The following is a 22,906-nucleotide window of genomic DNA, read 5'->3' as shown; positions in this document are numbered from 1 at the left end:
TAGTTTCATGTGAAATTTTAGTAACAATTCGATACACTTAACAGCTCAGTTTGAGGTTGTCTACATTCTACCGATCGCAGCCTGTCTATTAAAATAAAGAGCCGTGTCCTTCGATGCTGTGAGTTGAGCTTGAAAATTGCAGCTGATAACCTGGGCTAAGTTAGGGCTCTTGCGACTGTATAATTGATATAAAAATTGTAATCTTATTACAAAATATCGCCTTCGTGTTTAGTTTTTAGTTTCACAGATGAAGAATTTGCCAAATACAACAAATCTTCATACTTCAAACATCGTATAGTTGCTGTATTATTTAATCGGTTCATAGAAATACAAAAGGGATTATATATCTCCCGTTGTCTGCCTATCCACTATGTGCCAGCGCGTACTAGTCTGAAATACATGCGGAATCTTGTAATTGGTTGAAGAGTGAACTGGTCGCAAAATTGGTTAGCAACGCGCTAGCCAGAGAACAGTACAATTTACCACAGGGTAGCTACATATAAATACATACACACACATACACAAAAATATATACGTGCAAGTGTTAAGCGGATGCTTGCAGCAGTTTATTTGTCCATTGCTATCTGGAACGGAAATTGGTTTCAAGTTCGTTGTGGCACTTTGCTGCCATTGAACGCTTTTGCCACAGCTCAATCGATAGGTCGATGGGGGCGCACGTAACTTTAAATTTCTCAATATTCCTTTGCTCAATTGAATTTCTTTGTTTCCCAAAGATGCGAAGAATGCAACCAACTTAGATAAATGTGTAGTCGTGCCATACTTCCGTTGTGCGTTTGTTCTCTTAATGCCGACAAATTATTGCAATTCAGGGCATATTGTAACTAAGTAAATCGTTGAGGTATGGGACGTGTTGGCTTTTTGGTTGATACCACTTGTTATTTGCTCCAGCTGCGTCTCCGCTGCGGGAGTGCTCGCTTGCCGGCATACGGGTGTTCAGCATCGCTTAGAGTTTTTCGGCAAGGAACTTCCTCTACTTTTTCATGTCTTCGGTATTGTTGTTGCGTAGTGTTTTTTTCTTTTTCTCTTAAACTTTCATTTCGTTACTTTGCGAGTACTCCAATTTGCTTTTCACTTTTGCCGCTTTTCATATTTTTCCTTTTTCACTTTCATTGTTTCTCGTGGTTTTGTTTTCAGCTGCAGCAGCTTTTGTACGTGGCACAGGAGAAGTAAGCGGAAATAAAATTTTCAAATGAACTAAACGCTAGAAACAGTAAGCATTAAAGTGTAAAATTTGTTGGTTAAAAAAATGGAAAACAAAGATTTCGGAAAAGATATTTTTATTTCCGTTTGCACGATTTCAAATACACACTCATACAGTGGATGGCTAAATTATTATAACCATACGCTTTATTCAAATCAAGGGCCTCTACAAGGTTGCTCCAACGCACGCGGTTAGATTCCATCACCTTAGCGTTGTCCCAGTTTGTGTTTATGGAGAATAAGTCATGCAGATTGGATCTAGAGCAATTTTTGTGATGATGTGGCGCGGTTTTCTAAGAGCCTGGCCTATCCAACTCCATTTCCTGAGTGTTAGTTGGCGTAAGATAGGCCCCTTGCTCGTTTGTCAGAGTTCTTCATTACCTACGAGTATTAGGTTGGGCCAGAATATTCTGCATATTATCCTGAAGCATTTATGTTTCTGCGTGATCGTTTTCGAAACAATTCTGGAAATTTACGAGTTTGCCCAAATTTTTCATAAGCGTCCAAATGCAGCTCTTGCCTTGCTCAATCTGTTATTGATCAACTTGCAAGCAAATATCGTCAGCAAAGTCCAAAGCATCGAGTTGCTTGGTGGGAAACCATGTAATGCCCACCGCGTGGTGAGTTGACATATGACCTCCTCCAGGACGCTGGCGAAAAGGAGTGGTGAGAGGGGGCAGCCTTGTCTAACTGCAGCGAATGGTTGAGAATGCGTTACTTATCATTGTGCAGTACTGCCAGCTCGAAATCCTCACACAGCGCTTTGATCAGGCGAATTAATTTCGTTGGGACTCCTCGAATGCCTTGGTATCACAAAAATACTCTCTATTAAAGGCTTTTAAACACAATATTGATGGTAAACGGAGCTAAAAAAGAAATTTCCATGGAAAAAACCTCTCCTAATAGGAACTAATAATACATGGGCTGAAAAGAACCTGGCCGAACGCATAGATGGCACTAGTTTTATTGCGTTCACCTCTTTTTTTAGTTCAGTGCAGTACTAACCTTTAAAAGACAGCTGTTAAAATTTCATGATATTCTATTAATTAATTCGTGAATTATTGTGTTAAGAGAGACGCTAGTTTTTTTATTTTCAAAACAGAATTCAAAAAGAATTTTGTGTTTTAATTTTACACTGCTTCTTGATGGGAAAAATACTCTTCGCTTGAGTCGGTCGTACAGACACAGATGATGCACAACGCCCACTGCGTCCAAATGATGCGGTGACACCAGAAAACATAAAAACATCATTTTGAATGACCGAAAAGTGAAATTGCATTAATTAGCTGACATCGTAAAGATAACAAAGGTAAGTGTTGGCTTTATACGGCATGAACATTTGACTATGAGAAAGCTCGATTCAAAGTAGGTGCCGCGTTTGCTTACTCTTGACCAACAACAAGAACTTGTTGATGATTCTGAGCAAAGTTTGGCCATGTTTAAACATAATAAATCGGAATTTTTGCGCCGATAAGTAGCAATGGATGAAACATGGATTCATCACTTTACTCCGGAATCAAAACGGTCGTCATCTGAGTAGACAGCAACTGGTGAACCTATTACAAAGCGCCCGAAAGCACAACAATCGGCGAAATGTTATGGCCTCGATATTTTAGGATGTGCGAGGTGTAATATTCAACGACTATCTTGAGAAGGGAAACACCATCAACAGTGAATATTATATTGCGTTATTGGGGCATTTTAAGGCCGAAATTGCAAGGAAAAATCGGCAAATGGCAAAGAAAAAAAGTTGTTTCATCTAGGCAAAGCAACGTGTCAGAAGCCAAACGAAACATTGAACATTGAATTGCTCCCACATCCACCGTATTCGCGTGATTTAGCTTCCAGCGACTACTGACTGTTCGCAGACCTAAAGAAATGCTTGCCGGTAAGAGATTTCGTTCGAATGAAGAGGTTATCGCTTAAACTGAGGCCTATTTTGAGGTGAAGTTAAATCGTTCAACAAAAGTGGTATTGGAATGTTAGAGCAGCGCTGAATGATTGCGTTGTTCTTAATGGAAATTACGTTGATGAATTAAGCTAATTTTGAACAAGAAAAAGCAGTTTATTTTCTTAGTCCTGGGACTTTTCAGCCCATGTGTTATATGCAATTAAAAAAAATATCATCACAGCGTGAAGCGGAACACCTACCTGCATGAAAATGCATTGTCAGCATACTACAGCGCCTACTTAACGTGTTTGCTCAAGAAGAAGAATTTTCTTAATATTGAATTTTAATTACATTTTATTCCTTGCCTCCAATGTTGATAAGTCTATGCAAAACATTTGAAACGGCATCATGGGTGTAAAAGTTGATTTACCGCTTAAGAATACATACAAAATTTCACTTTTAATTGATGATAATAATTTGCCCACCCACTGTAGATTTACATACATATATGCAGCAATCATTGAATGATTGTGCATAAGGAGTAGAAGAAAAAAATATGGAAGGAACTGAGCACTTTTGGCAAACACAAGCGCTCTTCGCTAAAGTGTATTTGTTGCTGCTATACATTGACGTTGTTTTTGTTTGAAGCGGTTGACTGTTGATTGCAAGCTGTGCAAAAGTCGCATTTTATTTACTCCTTTTTCGTTCGAATACCATTTGACAAGCTGCGCAGCTTACATGCAAACCGTCATATGTATATATGTATGTACTCGTATGTAGATAGAAGTGAAGCCAAATTCAAAGTGAAAGTCCTGTGGCGATGAGCTTTAAAATTCAATTTACGTAGCGCGTTTCAAATGCTGCAAACTAAAAGTAAGAAGTTTCGCGATTCGCAGGTGCAGAAGTTGTATTAGGGCGAAATAACAATTTACTACAATACAAAAACTTAATACGCGGGTTGCGTTTTTACAGGGTCACCTTTGCAACAGGGTCACATGTGATGAGCTGTAGTGCGATATTTTTATCGAAAAGTTTGGTATTTTTTAGTATAAATAGATTTACTTATTTATGTAGACAATTTTTTTAATGAATTGGAAGATCTCAGTACTGTGGAAACTAGGGATCTCCTAAATTTTTGAAAAGTACACTCTGCTTTTAGGAGAGAGTTCTCCACGCGGCTTCACAAAGGGTTATGAGGCTGAGTGGACAACCGCTTCAACCTAACCCAACCTAGCATTAATTTACATATTACGTTTTCCCTTACCAGCTTTATTTGTTCTTTTTTTCAGTAAGTTCAATACCTCATGTTGCCCAAAAGATGGAATTAACTCATGAAAATTTTCGTGCGAAGATTTATTACGATTTTCGACGTAGAATATCGAGGCAAGAGGGCATTCATCAACATGCTTCGACTTTTGGTGTTGAATCACCCCACTTAGCTACTCTGAAACGCTGCTACAACGAGTTCAAAAGTAGCCGTCGATCCTTACAGGACAAATTTCGTGGAGGCCGTCCAAAACCGGTTGTTGTCTAAGAAACAATCGATGCTTTACGTTAATTAATAACGCACGATCGTCATGTGACACGTCACGACATAGAGGCATCCTTGGCCATTAGTGAGAACAGCATACGAAGTGTGTTCAAAAAGTATCGCGCATTTTGAATTTTCGCAGGTTACTAAAGCTCACTCATCTCAATGGAAGCTGCCGCACGAACTAAGACTGAAAAAAGCGCGCCAAGTTCGGTCGAATGTAAAAGTTTTGCTTATCGTTTTCTTCGATTGCAGGTCCGTTGTTCATCATCAGTTCTTGCCACAGGGTAAAACGATCAATAAGGAATATTACCAGCAAGTTATGCGCAATTTGCGCGAAGCAATCCGCCAGAAACGCTCGGATTTGTGGAAGAACAAAAATTGGCTCTTGCATCACGATAACGCCCCTGCTCACACATCGTTGCTTGTGCGCGACTTTTTGGCCAAAAAAAAAACACACTAATGATGCCACAGCCACCGTATTCCCCAGATCTGGCCCCCTGTGACTTTTTCTTGTTTCCGAAACTGAAAAGGCCTATGAAAGGACGACGCCACGCTACGATTGACGAGATAAAGAAGGCATCGAAGGAGGAGCCGAACAAGATAAAAAAATTATTTTTTGAAGTGCTTCGAAGATTGGAAAAAACGTTGGCACAAGTGCATAATATCTCATGGGGATTATTTTGAAGGTGACAAAAAGATAGTAATGAATAAATAAATAATTTTTGAAAAAACACAAAATTCGCAATACTTTTTGAACACACCGACAATGCGAGCTCTCAGGCATCGACTCTTACAAGAGGTTTTGATAACTCAAAAGATCGAATTAATGGGTAATTTACCTTATAGTTCCGATTTGGCACTTACTGATTTCTGCTTGCTTTTTGTTCCCAAAGTCAAAAATAAAATGCGAGGTGAACGTTTCTCTCCATCTGAAGAGGCTGTTGAAGCCTTTTAACAGCTCGATTTGGAAGTATCTCCTTGTAAGTGGCAAAAGTGCTTTCAAAATTGATTCAAGCGACTGCAGAAGTGCATTGACTTTCAGGAAGAATATTATTAAATACAATTAAGCCATTTTTAATATTATTTTATTGTGTTTTCATCATTGTGCGCAAAATACAATATAAAACTCAACCCTCGTATGCAAAGTTCCAATCTAACTTTGAAGTACTTATCTTTTGGCAAATTCATGCATAAACATGAAACAAAGTGAATGGATACAACGGCATACGTCACAAAAGAATTATATTAAATAATAACAAAAAAATGGAAAACGAAAGTCGGCATATAAAAAATACTGCCTTAATAAGTACATATCTATGTATGTATAGCACAAAAACAACTAGCTGCAATTAGTAAATCATCAATTTACCTCAATGAATCTGTTATCACTAACATTTGTTACTGAATGCCCCGTTCTTCGAATTCGAAACCAGACGAAAAGAGGAATGTGTGCCAAAGGGATATGACGCCGAGGTATGGATGGTGTGGCATATACATAAACACAAATTGTTGCCACTTTGCCACTTGAGATTTAATGACTCACAGTCAATGTTTATTGAGTACTTTCCGGAGAAAAACACAAGGGAATTTCTAAAATGTGGGAAAAACGCGCAATCACGATCCCAACAACAATAAATATTTGACACAATTTTTTCCAATTAATTTAAAATAAAAATGTGCACCTAAAAATGACAACACTAAAAATATATCAACAACAATGAGCAGAAATAAATCTCATGCAACAAAATAAACAAATTCATTGAATCCTTGAAAGGCCTGAAGTGGTAGAATAGGGTCGCGAAGCAGGAAGCGATGGCAGGGTAATGAGCGATGTAGGAGGCATAGGTGTCCCAAGATGATTGGTGGTCTCGTGTAGATGACAGTAAAATGTGACTACTCCTGTTATATGTGCGATTATTAGGGCGGGTCAATTTTATTTCAGTATTTTGTTTCGGCGACTGAAGTATTTTACTGCCAATGCTAAGCAAAAAGTCGATGGAAACAAGCTTGATATTTTTAATTTTAGTTCTTAATCTCCAATTAATTTTAGAGGGATATGTATTAAGGTATGTGGCGTTTGGGTACGAGAAACTAATTTTCGATGTTTGTTTTGCTCAAAACCTACGCTAGAGAGTATAGCATCAGTTATGAGCTGCAGTTTTTTATATTTTAATCCAACTGTGGTGCTAACCTGTGAGTTGAGATACGTGGTCTATTTGATTTCGATTTTTTAATCTCCGTTTTGAAGTAGAGGTTCAAAATCGATGTTCGCAGTTTTTTTCTGAGGCCCTATATGTACATATATATTTTTTTAATAGAAAAAACCTGAGAAAATATATATTCAAAAATTATTTTGGAAAAAAACTAATGATAATTAAAAATAAATAAATAATTTTGAATATATTATTAATAATTTTCATAAATTTAATTATCATTCAGTTTTTTTCAGTGTAGTATAATACCAAAGTGAGAAATATAGTAAGAAAGATAGTGATAAAATTCTTTCTAGAATATTTTACTGGTAGAGTTTCTTTATTATAAAATATTTTCATGCTTCTGTATATGTATTTAATAATTTTAAACAACGCCGTTGATTTGTCTTTAAAAACACTGAAATTGAACGAACTTTGCCATTTTACACGCTCTAACGGAGTGTTTTGAGCAAAATAAACATCAAAAATTTATTTGTCGTACCCAAAATTACACGCATACTTTTTCTTGAAAAAAAAAATAAACTTAATTTAAAAAATAAAAAAAGATTATGGGGAATTAACAGCTAAAATCAAAAATAAGGAAGCTCGAAATCCATTTTAGAGCTACACTTCCATCGACTTTGTTTCGAATTGCCGGTGGAAACAAATACAGGTGCAGTTTCTAAGAGCAAATCGAGCCGCCCTAATGTATATGTATGCACCCAGCACGAAATGTTTGCAGGGAAAAATGTATTGTAGTAAAAAATTTTCCAGTTCGGGTTTTGTATAAATTTCTGCCAATGTTCTAAAAAAATTATAAGAATGATGTATTTTGTATGTATGATATAATTATAAAAACATTTAAAAAATGAAATCCAAATTACAATAGAACAAATAAAAAAAAACTGTAATTTGAGTGCGACTTGGTAGATGTTTCCAGCAAATTTTTCTAAATTTCTTTCCACCGTAAGAGTTTGAGCCTCTACAGATATAACCATGTGTTGCCCCGTTCAACTGCTCTTACGACATCGTACTTCTTAAATACAGTCCCTCTCACTTGATTCATCTTCTTCTTCCGGTACTCAATCCCACGTGGAACATAAGTCATCATCATTGGGATGTAAATCCCACTCTCTGCTTTCTAGAAGCGCTTACGAACGTAGCGCGGGCACACCCTGCGCAATGCAGCTGGCGTTGAACGACATTTTGTAGTAGACTAAGTTGCAGCTGAAGAGAGAAGTGCATGATCTCAGTGAACATGCTGCTGAATTTCATGGCGAGGCCAGCGTTAGCTCAGAGGGCAAAGACGGTAGTTGGATACGAATCAGCATCAACCTTCTTTGGAATTGAAGTTGAGTTTAGGATAGGCACTTTGGGCTACACTAGGGTCTTTATATAATATATATAAAATTGGCGTGTACACCCTTTTTGGGTTTTTGGCCGAGCTCCTCCTTCTATTTGTGGTGTGCGTGTTGATGTTGTTCCACAAATGGAGGGACCTACAGTTTTAAGCTGACTCCGAACGGCAGATATTTGTATAGCTTCTTCATGGTAGAAATACACTCGGAGGTTTGCCATTGGCTGCCGAGGGGCGACCGCTATTAGACTAGGGTCTTTGGTCATACGGAATTGGTGGTGGAGGTGCCCCTTGTGAGGCAACGATGGCGTTCCAAACACCAGAAGATGGTTACTGGTAAATTAAGGCCGGACATAAGGAGGATATAAGGAGGACAAATTCCAACGAGACATCAATTTAGCCTCGGATAAGAAGCTCTCTTGATTAAGACCAAACATTATATTTATTTTCCTATTGTTTTTGTGTAATTTCTTCTCAGATTCGTCAAAAGAAATATTCTTTTTACCAGTGAAGTGTTTCCCATAAGCGCATTAGTAGGTCTCATATTTGTTATGCGTTATTATTACAAAAGCGTCAGCAATGTTTCCCGTGAACATGCTAGCACGTGCTAATTTATAATATCATTTTTGGCTAATGATTGGACGAGTATATTTCAGTTCTTTTCATGCTAAGTATAATGAAAAATGGCATCCTTAATTGGGTTTGAATCCAAAAGTGCCTATCATTAAGATATGACGAGAGCACCTCGCAGCATTGTATTGGCAGTATGGACTTGAGCTTTTGGAGAAAGTTATCGACCAATCGTTATACATTTTTTTCGGAGTATTCTTTATTCAATTCTTATTCATATGAACCTAACTCTGGGATTATATTACCATTAAAAATAATTTTTTGAGCAAAATAGATGAAAAAATATGGTATGAAAAAATTACATTGTGTTCAAGCGCCTCAAAGATATGCAATTCCAATATTATTTTATTACAATTAAGTTCATATTCTTAGGAAACATGTTGTTAACGGAAAAAAAAATTGTTGTTGATTACGGAGAAAAATTGCAACTTCAGGAATGCCCACCAGCAAGATACTCAGATGGCGATCGTCCATGGACAAAACGCTCTAACGCCACTATTTCCGGCGGAAATGGTTTGAAAGAATTTTAAAGTGTACTTAAAAATATGAGTAAAATACCCTCCAAGTTTAAACAAATTCTGATTATTCCTTCCTTGTTAAAAAAATTCACGAAGAACACCAAAATTTCGGCCTCCTAAACCGGTTTCCCTCCTTAATATACTTTTTTTCTTTTCCATGGCGCTTTCTATGATGCTTACGACTCTGTGTATTTGATCGAGAGTTGAATGATGCTTTCGGAAACCAAATTGATGAATGTTAATCTGACGTTAATTTTCAATGACTGACTATAGGCGTTTTAAAAGTAGTTTGTCAAAAAGCTTCGACATTACTGATAACAGAGATCTTGGCCTATAAGGCGGGCACTTCGTTGGGTGATTTACCAGGCTTAGGTATTATGGTAACTTCGGCGGATTTCCAATATATAGGTATGTACCTAAAGCTGAGCCTCTTGTTAAATATACAGGTCAAATAGGCAATGCAATTTTTTGGCAGATTACGAAGAACTTCAGCCGTGGTTAAATCAAATCTCGGGGGCTTTTTAAGCTTCATTTTGTTTATTTCCTTACAAGCTTTTTCTGGTGTAACTGCAATAATATATTAATTATAATCAACGTACTCAGAACAGTTTCCAATTTGGAAGAATGGAAAATATCAGCTGGAGATACAAATAAATTGGAGCCAAAAATCGATTATCGAAATTAGTTTTTACATTTTTTGGTTAGCGAAACAATTTTTTAAGGGCAATAGGAAATAATTATAACATGCTATAATTTGATTTGCATATTTTCTTACATACATACATACATAAACACAGATTTCTTGAATTATTTCATGCAAATTTTCACTAAAGCACGAGCCCAGCCTCCTCTAAAATGCACCAATGCATTTCCTGCAGGGTACACTCCTATGTGCTGGACCAAAATATTTTTTGTCATGAATATTTACAAAAAGGTAAGTACATAGGCTCTACTTAAGTGCATATCTCGCATTGCTCCTCCAACTTGTCTAGCTGCCTCAACCGTAGTAGAGTGACAAACGATCTGTCAAAATATGCCACATGACCGGCATACAAACACACGTAGATGTATATGTATACATCATCAAGCACACACAATGTACTTATAACGGCATCGTATGCAAAAATGCTCCTGACATACTTCAACGTCTCACCCGCCATTCGTCTCAGCCGACAGACAACACAGCAGCACTTCAGATAAATTTCTACACTGTTTATCTTCAGCGGCAAAATTTCGCTGACTTCTTGTTTAGCTCTGTACTGCATGAGGCATACACGTAGCGGAGTGGCGTATTTGGTGTTGCTGGGTGACGCTGCTCCTTGTTTTGAATTAGATGTGTGGGCGTAACCACTTGAGAATGTTGCACCAAGCACTTGGGTTATGGTTGTGACAGTGGCAGATTTCGTTTTTCTGCTCTACGGCTTTGTTGATTTTTATTATATTTTTTCCTCTTTTTTTTGAGTATTTTGCACCAGAGGCTACAATTTTAGGGTCCTTTAGAAATTTTAATGACATGCCTGCATAATTAGTGCATGGGAAATTCCATTACCTGCACTGTTGGCCTAGAACTAATTTGTATAGTTTAAAACCAATTTGGAACCAATTGATTTAATTGCCAGAGCGCTTTGCAACAACCTTATATTGGTATTGCAATGCAGCAGTTATAAATACTAATTTTATTTGATGCTTTAAGTTGCGCCTCTCTCCACTCTTTTCGACTTCAAACCAACCCCTTCATAAATTTTTTCAATATAATACAAATTCATTTTGCTGTCTTCTTCGTCTTGTTGCAAGGCGTCTTTGTTTTATTGCGGATGCTGCACGAAAGAGTATGAAAATTATTTGCTGTCGATAGATATTTCCTTTCGCATACTCGCCACCCCATCAGTGTGAACATAAAATTCTTCAAATAGCTGGGAATATACAAGACAATTACACACATCCACACACATTCACATGCACGCAGTCGGACGAACTTTTATGAAAAATAACAAATGCGAGACTCAAGCGGTGGGAGACCCATAGTTTGTGACAAGACAGCAGCATGCCACGGCGCAGCATTTGAGTTGATCTCAAATCGACCTCAAAAAAGCCGTGAGCTAGAAGCCGCGAAAGCAATAAAATGCATGAATTATTAGTACCCTCCTCTGTCTGCTTTCTCCTTCCATTGTAGCCATTTCCTTTTTACGATGTCAAATATGTATTTTCACGTTAACAACGTTTGGCTTGGCATGGTAAAGTTTGTGTTGCAGGCAATTTAGTGTGCAACCAATGTTGCACGTTTTTCCTCTTGACTTTTGCTTTGGCTGACCTTTGCCACAGCGATATATTATAGACTGTGTTGAACGCCGTTGGAGGTATATATTAAAGTTGCGCGTTCTAAACTTTCAATTCCGCAATTCAATGTCGTGTGTCGTGTCGAATGAGTTCGGGTTCATGTGAAATTCATGTCAACAACGCAAGTCCCTCGCATTCCTTCTAAGGCTCGAAACTAGGTTGTTGTGTGGCTGGCGCTAAGCCACTGAGGCATTGATGTGGTATACAAGGTGGCGCAAAATTAATCATCCAATTTTGCTTTGATTCACTTTCTTATTGAATGAACAACAATGATTTTGAGTGATGGAAATCTTTATTTTTGGCGTTTACGCGCTCAATTACTTGTCGGTTTGTATACTGCAGCTGTATCAAGACACAGGTATCACAAGTGTTAAATTTCCACATTACCGGACCGGAATTATTTGAACAAAATGGTGATTGCTTTCGGTACTGTATTAGGTCCATAAGCAACACATTTCTTGCCACCCGGATCAGAAGGTTTAAGTATTTGGGGATTGCGAACGACGACTGAGTTACAGTTAGATTAACCGCTTTATGCTGCTGATGAGATTTATAAAGTTTTTAGTATCAAGGCCTGGTATAACAACAGGGCTAGCAAAGAAATGCGAGCCAAGATGCCAAATCCCAGCCCTGCGAGTGCAGGCAGTTAAGGAGAAGATGCGGAGTTGATTCGACCTCATCCTCTAAACAGCCGGCACAACAAGAACTCAAAATAATGCCGAGTCTCAGAGCACCTTGCGGAAAGTCTCCTGTGAGGAGGCCCACAAAAACTGAGATTTTGTCAACTTCGGAAGATCCCTCGAACGCCGCCGATCCACACGTCGTCAGAAAGATTTCGCGACCTTAGAGGTTTGTGTACTTGCCCAGCGTTTGCTGAGTTGGTGCGGAGTTCACTCTTCCAGGAGCATACCACAGGTGGGGGAAACTACCTCACAGGTCCCGCAATGTCGCTATGATGAAATACCAAGATGAGCTCTATATCAAAGAAATCGGATGCGATCGAAAGTGAAGCCAAGCAATCTCTGACCATTTTCGAGTGCACCGTTATTGAGCCCAAGCGCTAATTACCGCTTGGCTATCGGTGTTAAGAGTTTTTTTCGTGATGGTTATTAGCCAATCAGCTGTTTCTTTGATTGCTGTTACCTCTGCCTAAAACACACTGCAGTGGTCCGGTGGGGTCTGACTGGAAGCTCCTCGCAGAATACTCCTTCTACTCCCGAAGTTGGAAACTTCGAACACACCGGTGAACAGGTTCACCAGTCTCTGTCGCCAAATTCTGCACCCTGTTCACGCCTCCCTTTATGAAAGGTGAGTGGAGAATCTTCCGTTTGGACTAAGCGAGTGTGTACATTGATCCGACATAGATGGTGTCTGACCCGTATATAATTCTCCCTTTTACGAGGAATTTTCTTCCGAATCATATTTTTCTAGCCAACGAGTCAAGAATCCGGTCCCCATTATCCGTGGCACGTTGTTCAAAATATTTCTAGACGCTTGTGATTAAGAAATCTTCCGTATGGACCAGTATGAAATCTCTACGTAAATACTAATATATTGACAAAAATATAGAACTACAAAAATAGCAAGTCCAAGACCTTCCGCAGTATCATTGTTTCCATCTTCTTTGGTAGTTTACTCAAGCCAATGATGAAATAAATCTGTATTGGATACGACGCACGATATATTCCTATTATGATTAAGCCTAAATTTCTTTATTTTTATGGTTGTAATAAGAAGCTTCACTCTGAAAAAACTTTGGTACATGTCGCACAGAAAAAAATATATATTAGACAATTCGCGAACTTGTACCTGTCAATTAGGACGAATTATATTTCCACAAATTTTCGCCATTTTAAACAGTTATCAAAATGAGTAATGAGCGATAAAAAGGAAAGGGTTTTCTTTTTTTGATGTTTGTCCTATGTGGATTTGGGAATTTTTTCGTACATCGAGTGTTTTTTAGCTGCATGAGAATTATCGATATCGATACTATGGTTTGACAGCTGATAATGGCAAACTGTGTTGACATTTCTGTTCAGTCATCATGAATCTTTAAACGCTCGAACAACGCTTTCAAATCGTGAAAATTTACTTTGGAAAAAAATAAATCTGTTCGCGAAGTTCATAGATTGAAGTGTTTAAATGTCGATGCGTCGTCGTTCGCAACTGGTTGGCTTTTATCTTTCGATTAGTGGAAACTTTTACGTAAGAATATTGACTTATCTATCCATTATGATATATAGGGTTTTTCATAACCAAATTGCAAAGTGGCTGCCCTATGTCCTCGATAGCCTCACGAATTCCATTTTTGAGGTCTTGAATCGACCCTGAGCTGTTGGCGTAGACCTTCTCTTTCACGTAGCCCCAAAGCAAAAAGTCTCAAGGTGTTAAATCACAAGATCTCGGTGGTCAATTCAGATCACCGGAAACTTTTTCCGTAAAAGATCAATGGTTTCGTTGCTTGTGTGGCACGTAGCGCCGTCTTGTTGAAAATAAACGCTATCCAATACCATCCAATTCCGGCCATAAAAAATCGTTAATCATCTCTCGATAGCGCAATCCATTCACCAATAACACCTGTTATTGGAACACCCTTACATACTTTGGAATAAGGATATTTACTAAAAACAGAAACATAGTACAAAAAAAACAACCAAACTAAAAATACTTCTAAGGCCTTCAACGCAAAAGTCTATGTACAAATCAAGGCAGGCATAATACTAAGCACTTAAAACTAGAATTAGTAAGATGTTGGATAACCTTTCCTTCTAATAACCTCTAGTAAACGTCTTGGCATAGATTCCACTAACTTCAACGTTTCTGCCGATGTGATTTCGTTCCACTCATCTATCATTAAATTATTGAGCATATCTAAGGTATGCTGGCGAATCCAAGGCTTCAATAAACCACATAGATACTCTAAAGCATTTAAATCAGGTGACTTTAGAGGTGGAAGAGTTTTAAGCTGTTTAGAGACGTCGTATAACAGCCAAAGCTTCATAACAAACAAACAAATAATCGGACCCCAATCCTAATTTATCCTCATTTGGCTTCAATTATCTTTCCAGATGCACAAATACACTTTGTGATCCATAGTTGCCGGTATAAATTTTTAAGTTTCCCACTCTTTTAGCACACATGCAACCTCAAACCATTACTCCGCCTCCACCGTGTTTCACAGTCACTTTTCTGGGTTTCTCTACACAATTTGTCTACGTTTAATGCAAAAAATGCAGAACTTACTCTCATCCGTGAAAAGCACCTTATTCCAGAACTCTTTGGGCTTATTTACATATTCTACGTGACCTCGGTAGTCTAGCGTAAGTGCACTAGCCTGCCATCCTAGAGGTTGTGGGTTTGAATCCTATATGAAGCACGGCCCTCGCACTTCTCCAAGTAAAGTAGGTATATTCCCTGTTTCTAATATTTAAAAAAACTCATTCATCAAACCCAAAACTTATCCTTTCCATTCTTACTCCTTTCTTAAGGCTATGAGAGTTACCATAATAACGCAAGGCAGATATTGGTTGACGGATGCTCGGTGGAATCCGTCGAAAGCTTCTGCTACCTCGGCTGCATCATCACGGCAGATGGTGGAGCAGATGAAGATGTCAACTGCAGGCTAAATAAAGCAAGGGCGGGATTCGAGCGAATGCATATAGTATGGAAGAGCTCGCAAATCTCTAGCCGCACTAAACTCTTCGCTAGCAGATAAATTCAAAAAAGTATTTTCAAAAATGTTAATTTGTTAATTATTCTGTGCTATTCGCAAAATTTAGCGTGCTCTTCCTTCTTGTTGAAAACATGCATTAGCGCTGCGAGGTTAGAGATTTTTACATGCAATTACGCCAATGATTTTCTTTATTTCCACCGCCGCTTCGCTCCGCTTAAGTTAATGAGCTATTCTACGGTTATATGGAAGCAATCCCTTGAAGAATGCGGTACACTGATCGTTCGTAACAAAATTTTTTCCTGGGACATTTTGCATTTTTCTACTCCGATCGTCTCAAGGAAAACACGGAAATTCGAAAAAAAATGCAGTTTTTATATCAATGGACGAGTGCTCGTATATGTACGTTTATGTTTATGCATTACTTAAGTAAGCTAGTAGAAGAAATAAAAACAAAGCTGGCAGCTTTGAAATACCGTGTATGGCTATGGCCTCACCCGCACGCACTCTCATATAAAACGAAATTAAGTGCATGTGACTGCATAGCGTCAGGGCGCTTCACACTTGAGTGTGCAAGGATGCAGATACTCAAGTCGACAAAGACACGCTCAAGTACTTTCATTTCTTTTCTTCGTTTTTCCTCCTTTTTTGCTTTCAAAAATTTCGTTTGCATGACAAAAACAGCCGCGTACTGCTTGCTCTCATTGCTCTTGTTAGCGTTGAGTACTTCAAAGGTGACAAAAGTGCGAGCCAAGCAAAGGTTGAGTAAAGCAATACGAATCGCAATACAGAACGTGTAACTGCACCGGTATTCACACTCTGCGTGGCCAACTCCCCGACCCTTGTACTTGTGCTTAAAGCGGCCAACCGACCTGCCTACCGGGTTTCCCTTTATGCCTTAGATCGCCAGTGCGTACTGTACAAACTGTACAAAATAAAATGTTTCCCTCCCTTCATAATGGCAGTAGGTGTGCGAGATGAACCATTAGCTGCAGTCGAGTTTGTCAGCCATCACCTTATTTTCTTCATCTTTCGCACTGCAACACCTCTCAACTTTGTTCTTTTTGGACTATGACAAAATATCTACGTTGCACGACGAATGGCCCGCATCTACAGCGCATGCTCCTTAAGTGCATATCCAACTTGAAAATTTCCAAAGCCAAAGCTACAGCTTTAGCTACAAAAACTAAGCCAACACAAAACCCTACGCCGTTGGCAATTTGGCATTAAGCGAATCAGCTTAGGGATATACCGAATACACAAAAGCTCCTTAAGTTGGTGGCAATAAACCGTCAACCAAAACGACACTGCATGACTGCAGGAAATGTTGGTGACAACCCACTAAGCACTCATAGTCAAAACTGAAACGCATTATCCCCCAGCTCGACTCAGCCTTGCCTAAAGTTGCTTTGTAGTGTTCTTTCGCTCTATTAGCTTTTTAATGAGCCCACGCTGGCAGCAAATGCAAACAAAACCGAGTCCACGAACTTTACTAGAATCAAACGTGAGAGACATTATTCAAAGGCAGTTAGCGGCATACGCGTACAGTATCAAAATTTACATTGAAAACTGCAACAACCGTGAATGACTCGACTAGTTGTGCCCATGGTGGACTACCCCACGTCGGCCAATTCACTATGCTTCTGCTGGGCTTCTCAAGTATTGTTGCTTACCACTTTACGGCTGAAAAACTTCGGGGGTGTAGAAAATTGTTGTTGCACGCTTTTAGCATGCCGCCAATTGAAGTCGGCTAGGCGCGGTAGTAAAAAATCGTGGCTGTAAACATGCGCAAATTCTTTCCTTTTTTATTCTGAGCTTTGAGTGAATTTTTTTGCGATGTTGAGTTATTTCTTTCGTTTGTTGCTTTATCGCTTTGTGTTGTGCAGTTGCCTGGTTTTGAAGTGAATCTTTTCGAAACACTAAAACTCTACTCTAATCCACTTTAGATGCACGCATTGCACATTCCTCTGCGGTGTGGCAAGCAGCTTTTAGCAATTTTTAAAGACTAAGTTGGTAGTTATTTGACTACCCAGCCGTTACTTTTAGCCATTGGTTTCAAAAATCTGGAACATTGCTGAATTTCTTTAATTGCATGTCACGATGGATGATGAAAGAAAATGAAAATAAGTTCCTGTGAACGCAGGGTTTGGGAAATAAATCAGGATATCACAATTTAAGGTAAACAAGGGAGGCCAGCTTCAATAGAGAGTAACTTAGTCAAGCTTTAAGGTTATGGCACGGGCTGTTGTTTGTAACAATGGAAGGAATAGAGAGGGGCATAAGCTACTACAGAGGAATGAATTGGCTTATAATGGGCATTATAACTCAAATATTCTCAAATGCGGAAGTAAGAATGGCTATTCAAAACTAACTAGAAGTCTCAACTCTATGAATCCCTAACGAGGTGTACCAGATAGCAGTGTCATAGATCCCTTACCATCCTAGTCTATAGACATCATCTAAGTATTCTGAGAGCCGTAGATGAATGCGTTGGGGCGTGACTACCAGTCGAAACTGCGAAAGTGCGTAGGTTTGAATCTTCGTGCATGAAACTCCCAAATTATAGAAAGTTTTTCTAATTTTTTACTATTTTTCCTAATAAATCTGGCCGAATGGCGTCAATTGTGGCTTGAATATTGCAAGTTGCGCCAAAATGTCGTCGATGTTTATCTGATCAACTTTCGGAAACAAAAATGTAGTCAGCATGGCTCGATAGCGCACGACCGTTCACCATAACGGCGACTCTTTCCTCATTTTGAAAGAAATAAGGACCGATGGTGCCGGCAGTGCTCTATGAACTTCAAAATAAATTTCCACAATAACTTAACTGAACTGAAATGTCAACACAATTTGCCATTTTTAGCTGTCAAACCATAGCTATCGATATCGATAGTTCTCATTCAGTTAAAAAAACACCCGACATAAAAATGGCAGCCAGAAAATATGCCAACTGTCGCGATTATGTACAATAGAGCGGAAATTTCTAAACGATACACTACCATTGTTTAGTGAAGTTAAGCAGTTTAAAACATAAATGAACAAAGTCCGGAGAGGAAAAAGATGTTGCGTGCAATGTCTCTAGGCGGTTGGTTTATGGTCGCACTCCTCGAAAGGGCTCGACCGATTTTCATGAAATTGGTTGCGTTTATTTGGAACGTATGAGAATGGGTTGGTGCGTGACTACCATTCGGAATTCACAGAGAGAACATAGGTTCGAATCTCGGTGAAACACCAAAATTAAGAAAAATATTTTTCTAATAGCGGTCGCCCCTCGGTAGGCAATGGCAAACCTTCGAGTGTATTTCTGCCATGAAAAAACTTTTCATAAAAATATCTGCCGTTCGGAGTCGGCTCGAAACTGTAGGTTCCTCCATTTGTGGAACAACACCAAGACGCACGCCCCAAATAGGAGGAGGAGCTCGGCCGAGCACCCAAAAAGGGTGTATGCGCCATATAAATAAAGGGTTTCCTCTTTATAAAGAAATAAACATCCGATTATTTATATTAAAAATAGCATTTTTCTTTGAACATCAAAAAAACACCTCTTATTAAGAAACCCTATATATAATATTATATATATGCGAAAATAGTTTTTAGTAATAATATTTAGTATATTACGTACCGTTGACGAGTTACCACCTATTTAAAAAGTTAAATTAAATGAAGAGGATTGATCAAATATTGCAATGCGGATCTAAAAAAGCAGAAAGGGTCTAAAAGTGCTATTTTTCGAAACATATTTTTTCGGGTTCCACCTTTTTTAAACTTTAAATTAAAGCTATAAATATAATATAGCAATATCGATGTCACACGAAAGAGGTTTGATAAATTTTACTTTCAAAAACCTGTTTAACACCTGTTTAAATTGAATAAAAGTTAACTAAAATACTACTATAGCAATCAAGTAAAGAAAATTTAAGAAATATTATTGAGGAGAAAATTATGGAAGAGTGTTGCCACCAGTTTGGAAAATTAAAAATATTGGCGGCAAGAGCGCAGAATGTAGAAAAACTCACTTTGAAAATTAATTTAATGACTTAACTGGAATGTTACAGAACGGGTGCAAGCTAAAGGGTATTATTAAGAAAGCTTATTTTTATTTGGTCGATCCCTAAAACGTACAAACACACTTAAAATTCGTTATTTTATTTAACAACCAAAATATTCAATAAAAATAATTTATAAGGCAAAACAACAGTTGCCGGGTCAGCTAGGGTATGTAAATACATATTTTATATTTTGAAAGCAGGGAAAAAATGTTTAAGAAAATTGCGAAATATTGAAAAAAGGTGTCAACCATGGCGAGGAGTTCCTTTCTCCCACCTCCAGACAATTTGATTAAAACAAATATTGAACTGATTGCTCGCCCGACTTGAATTCCTTATTTGGCAGCGAACCACTTCCTTTTGTTCTCACCCATCAAAAATAAATTGCGTGCCTAACGTGTTTTTCGACGCCATAAGAAGTAAATATTTGATGCATTTGCAAGCCTGCTTTGGAGGTACCTCAATTGAAGTGCGAAAAGTGCTGCGAAAATTGTTTGAACCGCATGCAAATATATATAAATATGTACTCTGTTTTACTTCTGCGTATTGTAGCTCGGCCCAACTTACTCTACGCCCTATACCTTTGCATGAAGTGTTTATTGAGCTAACGATTGTGGCCATTAATTACAAACAAATGTGGCCCACCATGAACGACGACAACAAAGGAGCCGTTGTCTCCTCAATCATACCAAATTTTATATAAAAAAAATATGTACGAACCAAAGCATTGCAATGTAGAGGAAACTTTTGAGTGCTGCTCTGCAGCCACAACCGAAACCACAATTTCAATATTTCACTTCTGTTCGGTCGCCTATGTCTTTCCTCTGCGCCTTTTAACGAACCCCACCATCCAGCTCTCGGCTATCGCTAGGGCGTCATTAACGATGACGTTGTTGTTTATTTTTATGTTTGCTCGTGAAACAGGGGCGATCTAAATTTCCTACTTATTTTTTAATATTTACGTACAGTTTTTAAGTTTTTATTTTTCTTAAGTAGCATAACAAAATATGAGAAATACCATTAAGGCAAAATGTATTTGATTTTCGGTTAATGTTGGTTGGCCGCAAATGTGGTCGAGGTAACCAGAAGTAGCCCCACGGCGTCCGCAACCAAGCGGCAACATAAATACAATCATGTAACGATGAGGGCTACAGGGAAGGGAGTAGAACAATTTATAAATGTGTTTATATCTGTTTTTTACTACGCGCATACATTAATCGACCACTGTGTGGGGAAAGTGCGCCAACCAGGAACCGGTAGTACAAGCGGAACTGAAACTCGGAGGCTGCTGAAATTGCAGTCGCTGATGATGATGCTGATGGGGGCCAGCTGAAAATAAACGATTTCTCATATTTATGATATTTTTTCACCAACAAACATGCAAACATACATTTGGAGCATTTTCAAGTAGGTATCATACATACTCTAGTATGCCTGTTTATGTATATATGAGTGAAGGAGGCGTATAATGCATTGGGAAGTAGTGCAAGCAAACTCAATGAAAAGGCTTAAAATAGCAAACAGTTTTTTATATTCTCCTATTAATATGGATTTTGTTTCCACTAATTCTGATCCCCTCAAATATGCACTTTGCCTGTCATAATTTTCAGTAAATTATTGTAATCGAGTGGCAGTGACTCCAGCTAGAATAGTGGGGGCGTAGAAACTGTCAAAGCAGACACTTAATTTGTCAAAAGTGGAGTAATTTGAGTGGCTTTGCGAAAGGGGAAAGTGTCTATGTATAACCACTGTTGCGGGTACAAAACTTGGTATTTATAATAAATTCCCGCAACTTGAGTCGTGGAATACCACTGAGAATATTAAAAATAATAATATTTTATGAAAAAAAATTCAGAACGTAAATCATATGCGGAAAAAACTGAATAAAGAAAAAAACATGAAATACTTTTTCAAATAATTTCAATTCAATTGGAAACAAACTAAAAACTTAAAAAAGAGGTTTTGCAGCTATTCATATTTTTTTAGTTTAAATTTTTTTTATTTAAACTCTGTTTTTCATTCTTTATAATTCACAGCAGACCTTTTACAAATATTTGAATTCATTTAAAAAGTGACATTGATTTAAGTATTAAAGGTATACAGGGTTGTCAATATTCGAAGGACCCATCTGGCAACCCTGTATCTTTTGACAGAGACGTCAGATCGCTTAATGACATACCGCGTTGGAAGCGTCAGTCCAAGCAGATTTTTACCATGAAACAGTACACGCCACGCGAGCGCTTCCAAATTGTTGAAATTTACATTCAACAAAAGAAGTCAATTGTGACAACTCAACGTGCGTAAAAAAATTAAATAATGTGAAAAGTCCGCCTTCTAAGAACACCATTAAACGCTTGTACGAAAGGTTTTCGACTGGTGATGCTCTTTCTAATCCAAAGAGGCCAAATCAAAACCGACCAAGGCGATCGGATGAGAATATTGCTCTTGTACGGGCCAGTGTTGAGACGTCGCCAAGGACATCCCAAAATCGCCGTTCTCAGCAGTTGGGCATTGCTCGGACCACTTTGCAACGAATTATCCGCATTGATTTGCATTTATTCCCGTATAAGATTCAATTGACGCAAAGATTGTTGCCTGCGGACAAGCCTCGTCGATTGGAATGGGCCCAAAGAGTCATCGAAATCCGTGGGGTCCGTCGAATATGGGTAACCCTGTATTTCCAGTGGAATATCCGTTTTAGTAAACAAATTTAACATTTTATAGATCGCTCTTAGATAAGCTGGACCAATGTTTTCCCCTTTTCAACCTCAAAAAGACACGCGTTATGGTGGCCAGTTCATTTGGGTGTGATTGAAGATTTTCCTGTTTGTATTTCCTCTTTTTTTAAAGGAATTTTTAAGTCCCGAAAAATTTGAGCATTCGTCATGTGCCATGGAGCAGTTTATCAAGTTCCGTAGACTTTTGGACTAAAACCGTTGCAGAATTTCCAAGTTTGAGTTTTATGCTGTGCCCCCAGTTGGATTCCATAAGTCGAGACTAGTTTGAGAGCGCAGATTGGTAAAGGATAAGCTCCATTGAGAGAGAGAACTTACAGTTCAACAGCCAATTCATGATTCGAAATCTTAATTGACTTTCCTTTTGGAAAGACGTTTTCCACGTAAGCCGTTTTTCCAAGTAAATGCATAGGTATTTGATAGTATAACATTGCGGGGTTGAGATAAGATTTAACTTGATTTGTGGGGAGGTGGTTCTCCTTGTGGTAAAGGTTACATGTAAAGATTTATTTATGTACACCTTCAAGCGCCAGCTCCGGAGCCATTTGGATATTTTATTTATGCCGATTTGGAGCTTAAAATAGACTTCTGTGGTATCTGCTGCTGTCGTCATAATAGCAGTGTTATCGGTAAAAATGCCGGTTAGAACACCATTTGTAGTTGGCAGATCGAGTGTAAAAATTAGTATACAGAATCGAACCTAATATGCTGCCTTGTGGGAGACTAAAGAATCAATTTTCCTAATTTCCATAGAACAGTCATTGGTTTAAATACA

This window comes from Anastrepha obliqua, chromosome 5 (genome assembly GCF_027943255.1).
Source record: "Anastrepha obliqua isolate idAnaObli1 chromosome 5, idAnaObli1_1.0, whole genome shotgun sequence".
Lineage (NCBI taxonomy): Eukaryota > Metazoa > Arthropoda > Insecta > Diptera > Tephritidae > Anastrepha > Anastrepha obliqua.
Note: the sequence above shows the minus strand (reverse complement) of the source record.